At 43.7% G+C, this 17829-nt stretch overlaps 5 non-coding genes across 5 annotated transcripts; 3 read left to right on the plus strand and 2 right to left on the minus strand.

Annotated features, from left to right (window-relative positions):
- Positions 1-6155: 6155 nt before the first annotated feature.
- trnar-ccg (transfer RNA arginine (anticodon CCG)) lies at positions 6156-6228 on the plus strand. Its single transcript has one exon. It is a non-coding gene; the product is annotated as a tRNA-Arg (tRNA).
- Positions 6229-10744: 4516 nt separating this feature from the next.
- trnav-uac (transfer RNA valine (anticodon UAC)) lies at positions 10745-10817 on the minus strand. The gene has a single exon. It is a non-coding gene; the product is annotated as a tRNA-Val (tRNA).
- Positions 10818-11952: 1135 nt separating this feature from the next.
- trnan-auu (transfer RNA asparagine (anticodon AUU)) lies at positions 11953-12025 on the plus strand. The gene has a single exon. It is a non-coding gene; the product is annotated as a tRNA-Asn (tRNA).
- Positions 12026-12103: 78 nt separating this feature from the next.
- trnal-cag (transfer RNA leucine (anticodon CAG)) lies at positions 12104-12186 on the plus strand. The gene has a single exon. It is a non-coding gene; the product is annotated as a tRNA-Leu (tRNA).
- A 4661-nt stretch (positions 12187-16847) lies between these two features.
- On the minus strand, positions 16848-16935 carry trnap-cgg (transfer RNA proline (anticodon CGG)). The gene is given in 2 exon segments: positions 16848-16883; positions 16900-16935. It is a non-coding gene; the product is annotated as a tRNA-Pro (tRNA).
- Positions 16936-17829: the final 894 nt, after the last annotated feature.

A 17829-nucleotide genomic window follows, 5' to 3' on the forward strand; every position in this document is an offset into this window, starting at 1 on the left:
GGCCTCCTTCTATGATGTTTCCATGCTGAGATTCTATGTTATGGAGGATTTTCTGATGCAGTGGATATTCGGGGCAGAGGACCAAGTGGGGATGGAGCTCGACGGCAAGTGTATACAGTTCGTTCAAAGGACTGAAGCCGATGGTTTCATTCTTCCCGTCGTTTAGCAGCAGGAAATTACTCGGCCATGCAGGCGACTTTTTTTGTCTTCATTCATGGGATGTGGGTGTCAATGGCAAGATCAGCATTTATTGCCCATCCCTAATTGCTCTTGAGGAGGTGCTGGTGAGCCGTCTTCGTGAACTGCGCCTTTCATTGACTGTGTCATTGACATTTTCTGGATAGAGAGAAACTATTTCCGCTGGTTGGGGATTCTCGGACGAGGGGCCAGACCTTTCAGGAGTGAGATTAGAAAACACTTCTATACACAAAGGGTATGTTCCTATGTTCCTATGTTCCTATCATATTATTAATATAGAATTCCGACAGGCATTTGATAAGATTCCACACAAGAGACTGTTCGCAAAAATGAAAGCGCATGAAACTTGAGTCAAATTATTGACATGGGGAGAGAATTGGTTCGCAGATAGGAGACAGAGAGTAGGGATAATGGGTACATACTCCAATTGGCAGGATGCGACTAGTGGTGTCCCCCAGGGATCTGTAACTGGGGTCTCAGCTTGTCACCATATTTATCAATGACTTTGATGAAGGAACAGAGAGTCGTATACCCAAGTTTGCTGATGACACTAAGTTAGGTGGTGCAGTAAGTAGTGTGGAATGCGAGTTGAAAGTTACAAAGGGACATTGATAGATTAAGTGAGTGGGCAAAACTATGGCAGATGGAGTTCAATGTGGGGTAATCCACTTTGGACCTATGGTCTGGGTATTTTCCAAATGGTAAGAAGCTCGGAACTGTGGAGAAGCAGAGAGAATTAACGGTTCATTTACATAAATCAGTAAAAGCTAACGGACGGGTCCAAAAATAATTTAAAAGACTAACGGAGTGTTAACCTTTATCTCAGGGGGCTGGAATATAAAGAAGTGGAATGTATGTTGCAGTTATATAAAGCTCTGGTTAGCCTGCGTCTGGAGTAACTGCGTTCAGTTTTGGACACTGCACCTCAGGAAGGACAGATTGACCTTTGAGGGGGTGCAGAGCAGATTCACCAGAATATTACCGGGGCTAAAAAGGTTAAATTATGACGACAGGCTGCGTATTCCCTCGAGTATAGAAGATTGAGGGGCGGTCTGAGCGAGATGTTTAACATGTTTAAATGATTCGATAGAATAGAGAGAGAGAGAGAATCAATTTCCTCTGGGGAATCAAGAACGAGGGGGACATAAGCTTAAAATTAGAACCATGCAACTCAGGTTCGAAATCAGGAAGCACTTTTTTACACAAAGGGCAATAGAAATCTGGAGCTCTGTCCCCCAAAAGGCTGTGGATGCTGGGGGGCAATTGAAGCTTTCAAGACTGAGATCGATAGAGTTTTGTTGGGTGAGGGTATCGAGGGATCGGGAGCAAAGGAGGGTAAATAAATTTGAGGTGCAGATCATCAATGATCTAATTGAAGGGCGGAACAGGTTCAAGGGGCTCAATGGCCTCCTCCTGTTCCCAATGGAAATGTTGAGAATATGCTTTGTTGAGGCTGTGATGTTTGGGTCAACCCCTGTCCAAACAAGGCAGGTCACATTTGGGAGTTTAATAACTTTGAAATGAACATTTTTCTTTTGTGACTTGTGCAACTTCGATCAATTGAATAGTTATGAAAGAGAATCAATGCAGTCATTCTAACTTCTGGCTATTAATCAGAACAGAGGTTTCCGTAGTGTAGCGGTTATCACGTTGTCCTGATATGCAGAAAGTCCCCGTTTCGATCATGGGCGGTAGCATTATGTTGGGGCAGGTTTTTTTTCCCTCTGTGCAAACTATGGAGAAAACAGACACTTGGGGAAATGTAACATGGGGAAATGTAACATAGGAACAGGAGTAGGTCATTCAGCCCCTCGAGCCCACTCCGCCATTTGATAAGATCATGGCTGATCTGTGATCCAACTGCATATACCTGCCTTTGGCCCATATCCCTTAATACCTTCGGTTGGCAAAAAGCTATCTATCTCAGATCTAATTTTTGGACTGTGCCCCCTCGTCCTAGAATTCGCAACCAGCGGAAATAGTTTCTGCAAATCCAGAAAATGTCAATGACACAGTCAATGAAAGGCGCAGTTCACGAAGACGGCTCACCAGCACCTTCTCAAGAGCAATTCGGGATGGGCAATAAATGCTGACCTTGCCATTGACACCCACATCCCATGAATGAAGACAAAAAAGTCGCCTGCATGGCCGAGTAATTTCCTGCTGCTAAACGACGGGAAGAATGAAACCATCGGCTTCAGTCCTCTATGTCTTATTTTTCATTGCACACAAATACATAACACAGATACACAGAGATATAATGATAACCACCACACAGTTACACCCAAATGTATTTATAAATGTCACAGATGCAATCATACATATTTATGACAAGATATATCATATTTTAAAAATAATCATAATAAATTTTTCAATGGCACACAGAACATAAACACTCACTTTATAAAGAAGCATGACATCCATTTATACAAATCCATAGTTTACATTTTAACACCGTCTTCTGAGCAGTCTTGAACAAATTCCACACACCGAAAGTCTCCGCGTTTTTTCAGATGCTGCCCGTCCTCTTCTGCATTTTGAGCAGTTCCTTTCCTGTGATGTGATGATTCTGGGTGCCGGGTGTGTGCCATTGGGTTTGCTGCAGACAAGCTGCCGCGGACAGGTGAAGGCTGCTTCTGAGGCTGCCTGACACCCGGTGGGAGTGGGCGGGGATTTGGGAATCTGAAATAAATGAAACAGTAAATGAGAAACGTTCATAAAGGTAAAACCCAACTCTCTACTATCTCACTTCGTGGCGCAATGGTAGCGCGTACTGACTCCAGATGAGATAGCTCAGTGTTTAAATCACGTCTGGGTCGCACTTGTTCTTCGCGCTGGTAAGAGACTGAATAATACATATTGAGATCCCTTTTTCACAATAAACAGAACCCTGCTCTGAATTCTGCCTCACTAGTTCCCCAGTGTCAGGGAGAGAAGCGTCTGATTCCCTCATTTATTTATTGCAAGAAACATACACAAACGCACTTATTAATTCAAAATCAGCCTGCAGCTCCACACGCACAGAGATAAACACAGCCAGAGAGACAGGCAAACACCGGGAAATAGACAAACCGGTTTCTCAGAGAATTGCCTGTACCTCCACGGTCGAATGTAAGGGCTTTTGTTGTTCGCTTTCGTTCCACACCTTGGAATTCAGGAGAATCTGGTACATGGTTTGTAGGACAAGGCACGGGCGCGATGGCCCGAATGACCTGCTTCTGAGCTGTCTCCTTCTCCGATTCGAAACTCAGCCCCTCGGGTTCGAGCTCCACGTTGGGCAAATTCTGTTTTAAACTTTGACGCTGCTTTTGCAAGTGAACCCTCTGCTTGCTTGACTGTCAGTGCAAGAGACGATTCTGTCAGTGCCGCCTCGTGCGCAATGATCAAAACTATAAAAGGAGCAGAAGGTTATTCGGGGTTCAGAGACACAAACCTCTCTGATGAGCCTGAGATTTAGTCAGAGGTTGCTGCCTCCCCTACATCTCTTGCCCTCTGACGAGGGACTTGCTCCGGTTTCAATTTACAAACTGGGTGAATTGTTGATCGGGTGTAGGAGAGCTGGTTTGTGATCTGAGCAGGAAACTCAGCGGCCCCGGGTGAGACAGAGAAAAAAAATCAGTCCAGGCCCGGCCCCAATCTGCGGATGTGGAAGAAAACACGGGAGGAGGGTATGGTGTGAGGTCCCTGTCAAACCAACTGCCCGAACAAAGCTGGCCACAGTCACAGAATCAGAATGGCTATTTCCTGACGGGGGTGGGCGTGGCCTGTTCATGTGGAAAGGGATCCGGACGAGAATGATCTGATTCATAATGTTAGGGGAGGGAAATTAGGGAGCTCCTTCGGAACGTTCATTACTTGAAAATGAAGACTTTCTCCGGTGTAACTTGTGTGGTTTTTGATGAATGAAATGTTTGTAAAAAGGCATCCGTGGAGGAGGATTGAGAGCTTTTCGGACCAGAGGGGAAATGAGGAGATTTTTTTCACACAGAGGGTTGTTCCGATCTGGTGGCCACTCCCTGAAAGGGCGGTGGAAGCAGCTTTCATAGGAACTTTCAAAAGGCAATTGGACAGGTACTTGAAGAGGACTGATTTGCAAGGTTATGGGGAAAAGGCTGGGTTTTTTGGACTAAATTGGACAGCTCTTTCAAAGAGTAGGCAGGGCAACACGGCCGAATGGCCTCCTTCTGTGCTGTAATATTCTATGATTCAATTCCATGATTTAAGTGTGGGACAGGAGAGATGTTGTTTAAAGAGAGGTAAAACTGTCCCAATCAGAGCAGACAGAGGTGACTGGTCGGTTCCCCTCTGCCCAGTATAAGTCACCAGCGGTTTTTTGTGGTGCAGTGGTTACCAGTTCGTTTGACACGCGAACGGCCCTGCTTTCGATCCTGGGCGGACAATTTATGTTGCAATTGCTGTTTACATTCTATATTAATGACATGGATGAGGGGACCGAGTGTAATGCATCCAAGTTTGCTGATGATACAATGGTAGGTGGGAAAGTAAGCCGTGAGGAGGACGCAAAGGGAGGTGGACAGGTTAATTGATTGGGTAAGAAGGTAGCAGTAGGAGTATAAGGTGGGAAAATGTGAAATTGTCCACTTTGGTAGGAAGAATAGAAAAGCAGAATAGTTTTTATAAGGTGAGAGTCCAATAAATGTTGATATTCAGAGGGAGTTGGGTTTACTTGTAAACAAATCACAGAAAGTTAACATGCAGGTACAGTAAGCTATTAGGAAGAAAAATGGTATGTTGGCCTTTTTGAAAGGAGGTTGGAGTATAAGAGTAAGGAAGTCTTGCTGCAATTAAATAGGGCTTTGGTGAGAACACACCTGGAGTACTTTGATGTAGTCTACTTGGATTTTAGCAAGGCTTTTGACAAGGCCCCAATTGGCAGACTGGTCAAAAAAGATGTGATTGCACTAGAGAGGGTACAGAGGAGATTTACGAGGAGGTTGCCAGGGCTGGAGAATGTTGGCTGTGAGGAAAGCATGGATCGGCTGGGGTTGTTTTATTTCGAACAGTGGAGGCTGAGGGGTGATTTAATTGAGGTGTACAAAATTATGAAGGGCCGAGATAGAATGGATGCGAAGGACCTATTTACCTTATCAGGGAGATCAATAACCAGGGAGGCACAGATTTAAAGTGATTGTTCGAAGGATTAGAGGGGAGATGAGGAGAATCCTTTTTCACCCAGAGAGTGGTAGGGGTCTGGAACTCACTGCCTCAAAGGGTGGGAGAGGCAGAATCCCTCGTTACATTTAAAAAATACTTGAATATGAACCTGAAGTGGCATAACCGACAAGGTGACGGACCGAGTGCTGGAAAGTGGGATGAGGCTGGGTGGCTCATTTTCGGCCGGCGCGGACGCGATGGGCCGAATGGTCTCCTTTTGTGCCGTCAATTTGCTGTGATTTGGCAAAAGGTTTTTTTTAAGAGCAAATTCCCTGACCAAGCATTGAACACGGGCCGTGGCTGTGAAAGCACCGAATCCGAACCACTGGACCACCAGAGAAGGTGCGAATAGTTTCGAAATATATCTGAGAGTGTTTGTATTAGGTACAAATAATATTTATGGTTTCGTGACTCTGTTGGTTGCAAATGTATTACACGGATCTGTAGTATTTATTTATTGGGGTGTATATATTGTAAATCTACTTTTGGCGCTGATAAGAGTCTGTATAATTCCGCAATTAATGCTTCATTTGCGTTTTCTCAAAAACAAGTCTGTCTCACTGGTTCCCCCGTGTCAGGGAGGGAAGTGTCTGATGCGCTATTTTATTTAATGTTACAAACAGAAGACAAACACTCGTATTCGCTCAAAATCAACCTGAAGGTGGACACACACACAGAGATAAACACAGCCAATGATAGAGTCGTTGTGTTGGGATTGCTGCACATGGACACCCAGGGCCGAGTTTACTGCAATGACAGACAAGAGTGGTCGAGTGCTTTAGGCCCGGCTAGCTCAGTCGGTAGAGCATGAGACTCCGAGTCTCCGGGTCGTGGGTTCAAACCCCACGTTGGACGATTTCTCTTTCAAACTGTTTCTGTTGCTTTCAGGGGTGAATCCCAGCTCTGACTCTCTCCTGCAGTATGTCTGCGCCACGGCTGATTTCTCTCCATTTCACCCGGGACCGCTGAGTCTACTGTACTGTGATCACCAACTCACCCAGTTTGGAAATTGAAACCGAAATAGGTGCCTCGCAAAGGGCAAGAGCAGCAGGGAAGGCAGCAACCTCTGACAAAATCTCACTCCCATTGGAGGTTTATGTTTCTGCACCTTTTAAAAGTTTTGACATTCACTGTGCAGGACGCGGCACCGAGAGACTCGTCTCTCATATTCACAGTGATGCGTTGGGCCGTTTTCACTCGGAAAGCAGCTATTGTGATATTGTCTGAGGCTCCCTCCCCAGCGGAAAGGGTTTGTCCATCTCCCTTCCAAAATCCGAAAAATCCTTCGATATTCCAGGGAATACAAGTATGCAACCGCTCCTCATAATTTAACCCTTCGAGCCCTGCTAACATTCTGGTAAATCTGGGCTGCGCTCCTTCCAAGGCCAATATACCCTTTTAGAGTAAAAGGGAATAAAACTTGAAATGAGCGTCACTGCGGATCAGTTTTCTCTCACTCAAAGTTATCTGTTTAGTGAAGTAAAAGATGCAGCATTTCAAGAATAAGGGAGCAGCCACTGTCGCCCTTTTTGGCAGGAGAAAAAACTCCTCGCTGGATGTTTATGGAGAGCAAGTTTCAACATAATGTTTACGCTCGGGAACTTTTCGCGTGCAAAGCAAACCCGATCACCGCTACACTACGGAACCCGCTGCTATCTCATTAAAAACAATGGGGAACTGACTTAGTCTCCTGTCTCTGTTCTGATTTGGAATGTGTTGCTTCTTCGCCCAGCAACACTTAATATGTTGCAACATAGAAGGCGATCATTCGGCCCATCGTGCCTGTGCTAGCTCTCTGAAAGAGCGATCCAAGTAGTCTAACCACCCATAAGCTCTTTCCTCATAAGCCCTGATTTTTATTTCTTTTCAAGTATTTATCCAATCACCTTTTGAAAGTTACTATTGAATCTGCTTCCACCGGCCTTTCAGGCAGCGCATTCCAGATCATAACAACTCGCTGTTTAAATTATATTCCCTCATGTCGCCTCAGGCTCTTTTACCAATTACCTTAAATCTGTGTCCTCTGGTTACCAACTCTTCTGCCACTGAAAACAGTTTCTCCTTATTTGCTCTATCAAAACCTTTCATTATTTTGAACACCTCTTTCAAATCTCCCCTTTACCTTCTCTGCTCTAAGGGGTCAATCCCAGCTTCTCCATTCTCGTCTCATAACTGAAGTCCCTCATCCCTGTTACCGTTCTAGTAAATCTCCTCTGCACCCTCTCCAAGGCATTGACACCTTTCCTAAAGTGCGGTGCACAGAATTGAACACAATCCTCCAGCTGCAGCCCAACCAATGTTTTATGAACGGTTAGCATAACTTTGTTGCTTTTGTACTCTATGCCTCTATTAATAAAGTCCATTTCACCAGGCTGTCGATGTCCTCCTGAAGTCTGATACTATCCACCACATTGTTTACTACATTCCCGATATTCGTGTCATCTGCAATCTTTCAAATTATACCCTGTATACTCAAGCCCAGGTCATTAATGTATGTATCAAAAATGAAAACTTTTTGCAGTGTGACTTGTGTGATTTTAAACCTAATTTATACCACATCTTCTCATAACTTAACTCCTTAACCCTGGTAACAATCTGGTGAATCTGTGCTGCACTCCTTCCAAGGCCAATATATCCTTTCAGATTAAAAGGTATAAACTTGAAATAAGCGTCACTGTGGATCAGTTTTCGCTCACTCAAAGTTATCTGTTGAGTGAAATAAAAGAAAGCGCTTTTAAAGAATAAGGAAGCAGCCACTATCGCCCCTTTTGACAAGTCTATTTTGTGGCACTTTATCAAATGCCTTTTGAAAGGACATTTACACAACATCAACCACATTGCCCTCATCAGCCCTCTCTGTTAACTCACCACAAAACTCAATCACGATTTGCCTTTAACAAATCCAAAGTGGCTTTCCTGTCCAAATGACTATTAATTTTGTCCCAGATTATAATTTCTAAAAGCTTCCCACCACCGTGGTTAAACTGACTGGCCTCTCATTGTTGGGTTTATCCTTACAACCTTTTTTGAACAAGGGTGTAACATCTGCAATTCTCCAGTTCTCTGGCACCAAACCCTGTATCTAAGGAGGATTGAAAGATTGTGGCCAGGACCTCGGCAATTTACACCCTTACTTCCCTCAGCAACCGAGGATGCATCCCATTCGGACCAGATGACTTATCTACTTTAAGTACAGCCAGCCTTTCTAGTATCTCCTCTTTATCAATTTTCACCCCATCCAGTATCTCAACTACCTCCCATTTTACTGTGATTTACTGTGATTTAGGCAGCATTTTCTACCTCGGTAAAGACAGATGCAAAATACTCATTTAGAACCTCAGCCATGCCCGATGCCTTCATGTGTAGATCTCCCTTTTGGTCCCTAATCGTTCTTACCCCTCCTCTCACTACCAGTTTACTATTTATATGCCTATAGACGACTTGTAATGACTTGATGAAGGGATCGAGTGTATTGTATCCAAGTTTGTTGAAGATACAAATCTAGGTGGGAAAGTAAGCTGTGAAGAGGACACAAAGAGTCTACAAAGGGATACAGACAGGTTAAGCGTGTGGGCAAGAATGTGGCAGATGGATTATAATGTGGGGAAATGTGAGGTTATTCACTTTGGTAGGAAGAACAGAGAACTGAATATTTTTGAAATGGTGAGAAACTATAAAATGTTGATGTCCAGAGAAACTTGGGTGTCCTGGACACCTGAACTCCAGGTTGTGTTAACCTAGTATATGCATCCAAAACCTGATGACGGAGAAAGTCTAAAAAAAACTGAGACAATAAACAACCCTTGGTGGTTTCTGAGAGTCAGCAAAGTGGGATGGTTTACGACCATGAGTTAAGATCAGTAGTGCTTACGTACAGAACAATGCAGCCGAATCGTATAAAGATAGGGCATGCTCCCTTCTCAAATGTTAGAGCTCTCAATAGGGGACAGTCGGAAGTCCATTGCCACAGGCAGTCCGCAAATGTCAGGTCTGATATACCTGGATTCGCAGACAGGTCAGGTTGTGTTGATTGCTTGTCATTAATGTAATCTGTAGACAGTTGTATTATAATAATAATAATACTGTTGAATGTAATGTTGAAGATACCTGTAGTGCAACTCTGCTGTAATCAGTCTATTAAAATTGCTATTTTTGTAACCAATTGGGCTAAAATCAAGCGGACGTTATTGTTGATGGATTAACAACCCATATTTGCGACAGTAACGGGAGAAATCCGAAAACAAACATTCACTTTATATACAAGCATCACACCCATAATTTATTTTTTCACACCTTCTTTTTTGCAGTTCTCACCAAAGTCCAAACATCGAAAGTCCACGTGTTTTTCAGAAGTTTCCCGTCCTGTTATGTATCTTGAGCAGTTTCCCACATCCATTTCCTGTGATGTGATAATTCTGGGTGCAGGATGAATGTAATTGTATTTGCTGCAGTCCGCTGACAGCAGGCGATGGAAGCGAGCGCCATGCTACCGCTGACAGGTGAAGGATACTTCTGATGCTGCCTGACATCCGGTGGGAGTGGGCGGGGATTTGAAAGCCAACCCATTCCACCAATCTGGGAGCTCGAAAGCGGTGCTTGACAAACATTGATAGAAACAAACACGCATTGAAATACCCAGGCATCGTGACGCAACGGTAGCGCGTCTGACGCCAGATCAGAAGGTTGCGGGTTCAAATCACGTGGGGATCACATTTTTTTCCCTGAGAGCCGGTTTGAACAATTCTGCAATTCAAGTTTTCTTTGCGTCTTCACAATTAACAGAACCCTGCTCGAAAGTCTGCCTCTGGCCGGGAGGGAAGCACCTGATGACCTCATTTATTTAATGCAAAAAACAGAAGACAAACACACATCTTCGTTCAAAAACCACCCTGCAGGTGGACACATAGTGAGATAAACACAGGGCAGAGATGCAGACAGTATCCGGAAACATCGGGAAATAGACAAGAGAAATAGATTGAGCGCTTTGTTATCAGAAAATTGTCTGAACCTCCACGGTCAATGAAAGGGCTTTTGTTGACCGGTTTCCCATTGAACCGGAGAATTCGGGAGAACTTGGTGGATGGTTGGTTCGTATTCCCTTGTCCCCCACCATTGGAAAAGGTTTGTCCATCCCACCGGACTAACTCCTTTCAAAAGCCACTATTTCCAAAGCCAATATATCCTTCCAGATGAGAAGGGAATAAAACTTGAAAAGAGCGTCACTGTGGATCAGTTTTCTCTCACTCAAAATTATCTGTTTCATGAAGTAAAATATGCAGGTGACAAAGAATACGGCAACAGCCACTGTCTCCCTTTTTGGCAGGAGAAGAAAATCGATCTGTCTGTTTGTGGAGACCAAGTTCCAACATAATGTTTCCGCCCGGGATCGAACTGGGGACCTTTCGCGTGTAAAGCGAACGTGATAACCACTACACTACGGAAACCGATAGCATGGTGTGTAACACAATGGGTAGCTGAATGGTGTGCTCTCTCTGCTCGTACTTGGAATGTGTTCTTTCCATTGCAGCTGGAGACACAGACAGTGGCTGCTCCCCCTTATCTTTAAAAACTCTCAGGGTAGTGGGTTTGAGCCCCACGTTGGGCGAGTACCGTTTTAAACTTTTATGCTGCTTCCACCCGCCCCCCTCCGTCTCACCCCGCACACGGTGGGGCCGCGCCCGGGCTGAATCGCTCCAATCAGGTTTCCGCCCCTGTCTCAGCATGAAATGGTCCTTTGCAAAGTCACAAATGATACCCGATGTGACTACCACCTTGATAAACTATCCCTCCTCATCCTTCTCAAATACAATATCTCACCGTGCTGTTATGCTGTTAGACTAGTTTCCTCTCTCTGCCCTTATTTGGAATGTGTTGCTTTTCCATCTGATAACACTTAGTATCATGGTATTATGTTAGTCCACAAGAGGAGATCATTCGGCCCATCGTGCCTGTGCCGGGTCAAACACACGTATTCGTTCAAAATAAGTTCAGAGACAGATTGAGTGTTTTTTTTTATCAGAAAATTGCCTGAACACCCACAGTCCACAGCTTTCCACCTCGCTATCAACCACACGGCCTATTTTTATGTCAACCGCAAATTTCTCAATCATGCCCCCGACGCTTAAGTCCAAATCGTTAATGTATACCACAAAAAGCAAAGGACCAAGTACCGAGCCCTGCGACACCCCACTGGAAACAGCCTTCCAGCCGCAAAAACACCCGTTGACCATTACCCTTTGCTTTCTAGCACTCAGCTAATTTTGGATCCAATAAGCCACATTCCCTTGGATCCCATGGGCCTTTACTTTTTCGACCAATCTGCCATGTGGGAATTTTTCAAAAGCCTTGCTGCAATCCATGTAGACGACATCAATTGCGCTACCCTCATCGATCCTCCTTGTCATCTCCTCGAAAAATTCAATCAGGTCAGTTGGACACGACCTCCCCTCAACAAATCCATGCTGACTGCCCTTGATTGGTCCGTGCCTTTCGAAGTGACAGTTGATCCTGTCCCTCATTTGAAATGGAGTCTTTCTCCTGCTTGCTGCAATAACAGATCAGGCGGTTATTCAGACTCAGGCCTGGCTAGATCAGTTGGTGGAACATGAGACTATTAATCTCAGCATCGTGGGTTCGAGCCCCACATTAGGCGAAGACCATTTTAAAGTTTTATGCTGCTATCACTGGCCAACAGTGCAGAAATAATGCAGAAGAAAGCATGGTATCGGTAGTCAGAATGGCCGAGCGCTCCAAGGCGCTGCGTTCAGGTCGCAGTCTCTTCTGGAGGCGTGGGTTAGAATCCCACTTCTGACATTGCTGATTTTTACCAAGACGTGGAAATATTTTATTTGCGGATTGGGCTGCAGCTGATTTTTCTGCCAAGTTGATTTGCTCCTCCCACAAAAGCAACTGGCTTTGTCATGCATATGTGACTTGAGAAGTTTTGAATGGTGAAATGTTTGACATATTAATGACCGGGACAAAGAAATAGAACAGCAGTGGGAAACATTTAAAACGATGATCGATAAAGTCCAGGAGAAATATATCCCACGACAAAGCAAGAAAAAAATAGCCAGAAATGATACAACAGGGATGAATAAAGAAATAAGGACAAAATTGAAACAAAAGAAAAAGGCACACAAGAGACAATAAAGGAGAGAGGGGAATGTGAAAAGACTGGGAAAGAAGTCTAAAGAACTATTCGAAAGGCAAAAAGGAAGATCAAAAAAGCGAAGTATTCTGGACACATCAACAGCCAAAGAAAATTTAGGATTGGAATAGGGCCACTAAGGGATACACATGACAAACTCACAGGCAATGACAGCGAAATGGCAGAAATATTAAATAATCACTTTGCTTCAGTATTTACCAGGGAGACTAATATTGTGGACATGACAGGAGAAGAAGAGATCAAAAAAAATATAAAGACATTTAAGATCGAAAGGGGGGAGATAATTGATAAACTAATCAAAGCGAGAGAGGAAATTTCCTGTTCGGAGCCGAACCACAGTTTCAAACCGCTCAGCCACGCTAATTTCCGTATTACTGTTCAGGAGCTCATTTCACAGGGACACGATTACTGCGCTCCATTTAGAGAGGCTCAGTGACAGGTGGATATTGACCTATTAATAGAATCATAGAATAGGACAGCGCCATTCAGATGCCATTCGGCCCATCGTGCCTGTGCCAGCTCTCTGAAAGTGCTGTCCAGTTAGTCCCACTCGCCTGCTGTTTCCCCATAGACCAGAAAAAGTTTCCATCCAAGCGTTTATCCAATTCCCTTTTGAAAACTGTGAGTTAAGAAAAACAATATTGAAAGGGGTGCTGGGGCCTCTGCAGAGTCGATGTAGAGTGTGTGATGATTGAAGTTATCAAGATGGTTGCTTTACACATGGTATGTTGTGCAATCATCCTGAAATATCTTCAATATCCAATACCAATTGAATTGCAAATCTGACGGACAAACACTGGAAAACATGTCACGAGTGAACGCAAATCATCTGGGACCCGTTTTCAGCCTCACCGCACTTTAAATAAAGTGAAATAACTTTGCATTGAAAAGATTTGGAACTTGCATCTGTACCTTTATCTGTTCCATTTCTTAAAGTTGCTGGCGTCTGATGATGAACACGCCTCTGCTCCCTCCATTGAACAAGAAAGGAGGTGTTTGACGTTGACGGGACCTGTTGGTTCTGAGCTCATTCTTTCCATTGAGTGGGTTCGCGTCCTTCAACTTTAGCCCAGCGTTGAACTTCGCAGCAAACAAGTTCGACACCGTCTCACCGCGGACGCTGACTGCCATGTTTATTGTAAACAATTTTACAACACCAAGTTATAGTCCAGCAATTTTATTTTAAATTCACAAGCTTTCGGAGGCTTCCTCCTTCCTCAGGTGAACGTTTGTTGGAAATGACAAACGTTTCCAACAAACGTTCACCTGAGGAAGGAGGAAGCCTCCGAAAGCTTGTGAATTTAAAATAAAATTTCTGGACTATAACTTGGTGTTGTAAAATTGTTTACAATTGTCAACCCCAGTCCATCACCGGCATCTCCACATCATGCCATGTTTATTGTTATTTCTTTCAGACCTAAATAAATAGTGACCGTGATTTTAAATTTGCACTCAGTGATTTTTAGGTAGTCTCCTTTCAGTGTTTCAAAGGCGACCCCTAATTTATGATAGTCCGGCCATTTCACCAGCCGTGTTGAAAACAAAACATGTCTCTGCTTTTCGCGTCTTTTTTCGAAAGGCAAAAAATATTTTTCCCGTGACCTCTGAAGGATGGACAAGTACAGTTCAGAAAGCAGAAGCAAGTTCACCGAGCTTAAATCGTCTGACCACGTTAAAGGCGATATATACAGATATATATATATATATATATATATATACACAAGTATTTGCTGTCTGTTTCTGTGGTTGTCTTTTTTCTGTGTGTGTCCATCTGCAGGTCGATTTTGAATCAATACCAGTATTCGTGTCAGTTTGTTGCATGAAATAAATGAGGGTATCAGGCGCTCCCCTCCCTGCCACTGGGGAGGTACTGAGTCAGGGTTGAGACCAAACTTCTGTTTTGTTTTGTGTGAAAAAGCAATTGAAACCTTCATTCGGGAATTATCCAGTCTCATGTGAGCGGTGAAAGAAACAGTGACCCCGATGTGATGTGAACACACAACCTTTTGATCTGGAGTCAGACCTTTGCGCCACGCACTCTGAAGACATGATCCTGGATGTTATTATATTTTTTGAATGTTTCTCAAACACCGTTTCATGTATTGGTTAAATGGATCGGGCTGATCAAATCTCCGCCAGATCCCACCGGGTGTGAGACAGTCTTGGAAGCAGCCTTCACCCCCAATATCACGCTGGCATTCATCGCCTGCTCCCAACGGACTGCATGAACAGGGCTGGGAGATATGGACTTTGTTCACATCATTCAGCAATGTGAATCGTTAAATATTTAATCATTTTTAATGGGGACAAGGTTTCAAAATGCTTCCGCCCGGTTTCGAACCGGGGACCTTTCGCTTTCTCGGCAAACGTGATAACCACTATACTACGGAAAACTGATACTTCAAGCTCTGTGATATGGATATCACCCCTCAGCCAAACTAATTTCCATATTACTGTCCAGGAGCTCATTTCACAGGGATACATTTACTGCGCTGTATTCAGGAAGGCTGCAGAGAAGGACAGGTAGCGATGGTCAGGCAGGGAATCCCAGAGCATCGCGCCGACACAAACATTTCACTGTTTTTTTCATGTACTTGTTATCCGACCGCAGTTTAAACTATTGCGAATGGCATGCGCAGATGATAATGTTCATTGAGTGTTTTCTTGCTCGAACCATCAGCCTTTACGGTTAATAGCCGAACGCGCTAACCGATTGCGCCACAGAGACCAACCGGTGTGGTTTCTTGCAAGATACACGAAAGCAGCGTGTCACCTGGCCAAAGTTTCATGTTGCAGCCACAGAAATGTAGTTGTCCATTATCAGTGTTACTTTTCCAGAAATAAAGGAAGGAACATTGTTTGTGGAAACATGGAAACGGTCTGATCTCGCTCACAGCATCGATATCACCGCCAACCAGCTCTCCTGCAACCGGCGCGCTAATCGCTGCTTTGTCTGTTACTTATTAGCACTGCGGGAGAGCCTTCGTCACACGGATTGCAGCGGTTCAACAAGGCGGCTCACCACCACCTTCTCAAGGGTAATTAGGGATGGGCAATAAATACCGGCCTCGCCAGCGACACCCACATCCCATTCACGAATAAAAAAAAATATTAATTTCAGATTCTGCATCAGTTTGAGGTGCTGTATTGGATTAAGCTGTTGTATTTGTTTGAGGTACTTTATTGCTTTGAGATACTGTATTAGATTGAGATGCTGTATTAGTTTGAGGTATTAATTTATGTTTCAGGTTCTGTATCGGTTTGAGGTACTGTATTAGTTTAAGGTGTTGTATTTGATTGAGGTACTGTATTAATTTGAGGTTCTTTAATAGTTTGAGATGATGTATTAGCTTGAGGTATCATATTAGTTTCAGATTCTCTATCCGTTTCAGGTATTGTATTAGCTTGAGGTACCGTATTAGTTTGAGGTACTCTTTTAATTTGAGAAGCTCTATCAGTTTGAAGTGTTATATTAGTTTGGGGTATCTGTATTGTAAGGAAAGAGTTAGTCTTTATATTGAATTAATATTAACCTTTACCATTTGCCTCTTAAGTAAGGAAGTATAAATCTCTGTTGGGAGAATGAAACTACAATCATCAGACAGATTTGCTTCATTTTATATGCATGCATATGTTTAATATAGAGACGAGTAGATTCTGAAGTCCAGAAACTCTTGGATCGGAGCTGATATCATAATACTCATAAGTTTAATTATCCTTTTGATATAAACAATTCTCTGACAATCATAACAAGGCCTTTAAATCAGTCAGAGCTGGTGTGTATGTGTGTCAGACAGCATTGTGTGCTATTCGTCTTACCAGCTTCACAGGGAAGCAGGAGAGGTGTGAGATATGTATGATAGCTACGTATCATTCCAAGCTGACGAAGCGGGAAAGGGCTGTACTGGTGAGAGACAAACACCATTCTGCTCTCTGGTCAATGGGCAAGGCCATATGTTTTAACTAACAAGTTCCAAAGTTATAGTTATAATTAATGCCTAAAGCAGAACACCTGGCTGTGCCGAAGGAGCCTGTTTGCACCACAAGGCTGCATCTAGTGGAGGAGTGTAGTTCGGTGATGAGGGAAGTGATACTCTGATGACACAGAAAATTCTGGAAACCCTCAGCAGGTCAGGCAGCATCTGTGGAGAGAGAAACCGAGTTAATGTTTCAGGTCAATGACCTTTCATCAGAACCACGTTGGGCAGTTGTGTTTGGTAATAGTATGAAACGTTGTAATTGTTTCACTCATGTGGGTTGATTTGAGTACTTTTCTGTCTTTGGAAGTTGAAGAGTAAAATAAGGGCTCGTCCGGGATTTGAACCCGGGACCTCTCACATATTTGGACAGACAACCCCGAAGCGAGAATCATACCCCTAGACCAACGAGCCCGTTGACAAAACCCAACGCATTAAAGAGCCAGCCGTCGTAAAACCCTTTTTGTTGGCTATCCTTGATAAGCAATTATGAGGACAGGTTGCAAAGACCAGACTTGCATTCCCTTGAGTGCAGAATATTAAGGGGTGATCTAATTGAGGTGTTTGGATTATTAAAGGATTTGACAGGGCAGATAGAGACTATTTCCTCTGGTGGGGAGAGTCCAGAACAAGGGGGCATAACCTTAAAATTAGAGCTGGGCCGTTCAGGGTTGATGTCAGGAAGCACTTCTTCACACAAAGGGGAGTGGAATTCTGGAACTCTCTCCCTCAAAAAGCAGTTGAGGCTGGGGGTCAATTGAAAATTTAAAAACTGAGATTGATAGATTTTGGGGCTAATTCGGGAGTTTAATGACTTTGACATTTTTTCCCTGTGACTTGGAGAGTTTCGATCGATGAAATATTCGTGAAAAGAGTCAGTGTGAAGAGAGTCAACAGTTCATGTTTTCCCGAGACACTTCCTTCAGAGCTGAGAACGAAAAGTTTTTCATTTCCACAGTGCAGCAGTTATCATGTTCACCAGTTACACGCAGAAAGTCCCCGATTTGACCTCGGAGGGAAACATTTTGTTGGGACTTGCTCCCAGAAACCTCCAGCGTCGAGCTTCTTCAAGCGTGAAAGGGGCTACAAACCTTTTTAAATTTAACAGCGGCTACACCAGATTCCTGGTACAATAAGCACTAAACACTTTTAAGCAGACTCCTAAAATACAGTATGTAAAACGGGAAGGGATAAAAGTTCATGACATGCAAAATACAAAGATTTATTGACGTTTTAATTGTCACTTGGCAAACAAGTTAGCATTTCCTTCAGTGTGCAACAGAACGTATTAATGGCGATTAAAAAAAC

The sequence above is a fragment of the Heptranchias perlo genome, unplaced genomic scaffold, assembly GCF_035084215.1.
Source record: "Heptranchias perlo isolate sHepPer1 unplaced genomic scaffold, sHepPer1.hap1 HAP1_SCAFFOLD_50, whole genome shotgun sequence".
Classification (NCBI taxonomy): domain Eukaryota; kingdom Metazoa; phylum Chordata; class Chondrichthyes; order Hexanchiformes; family Hexanchidae; genus Heptranchias; species Heptranchias perlo.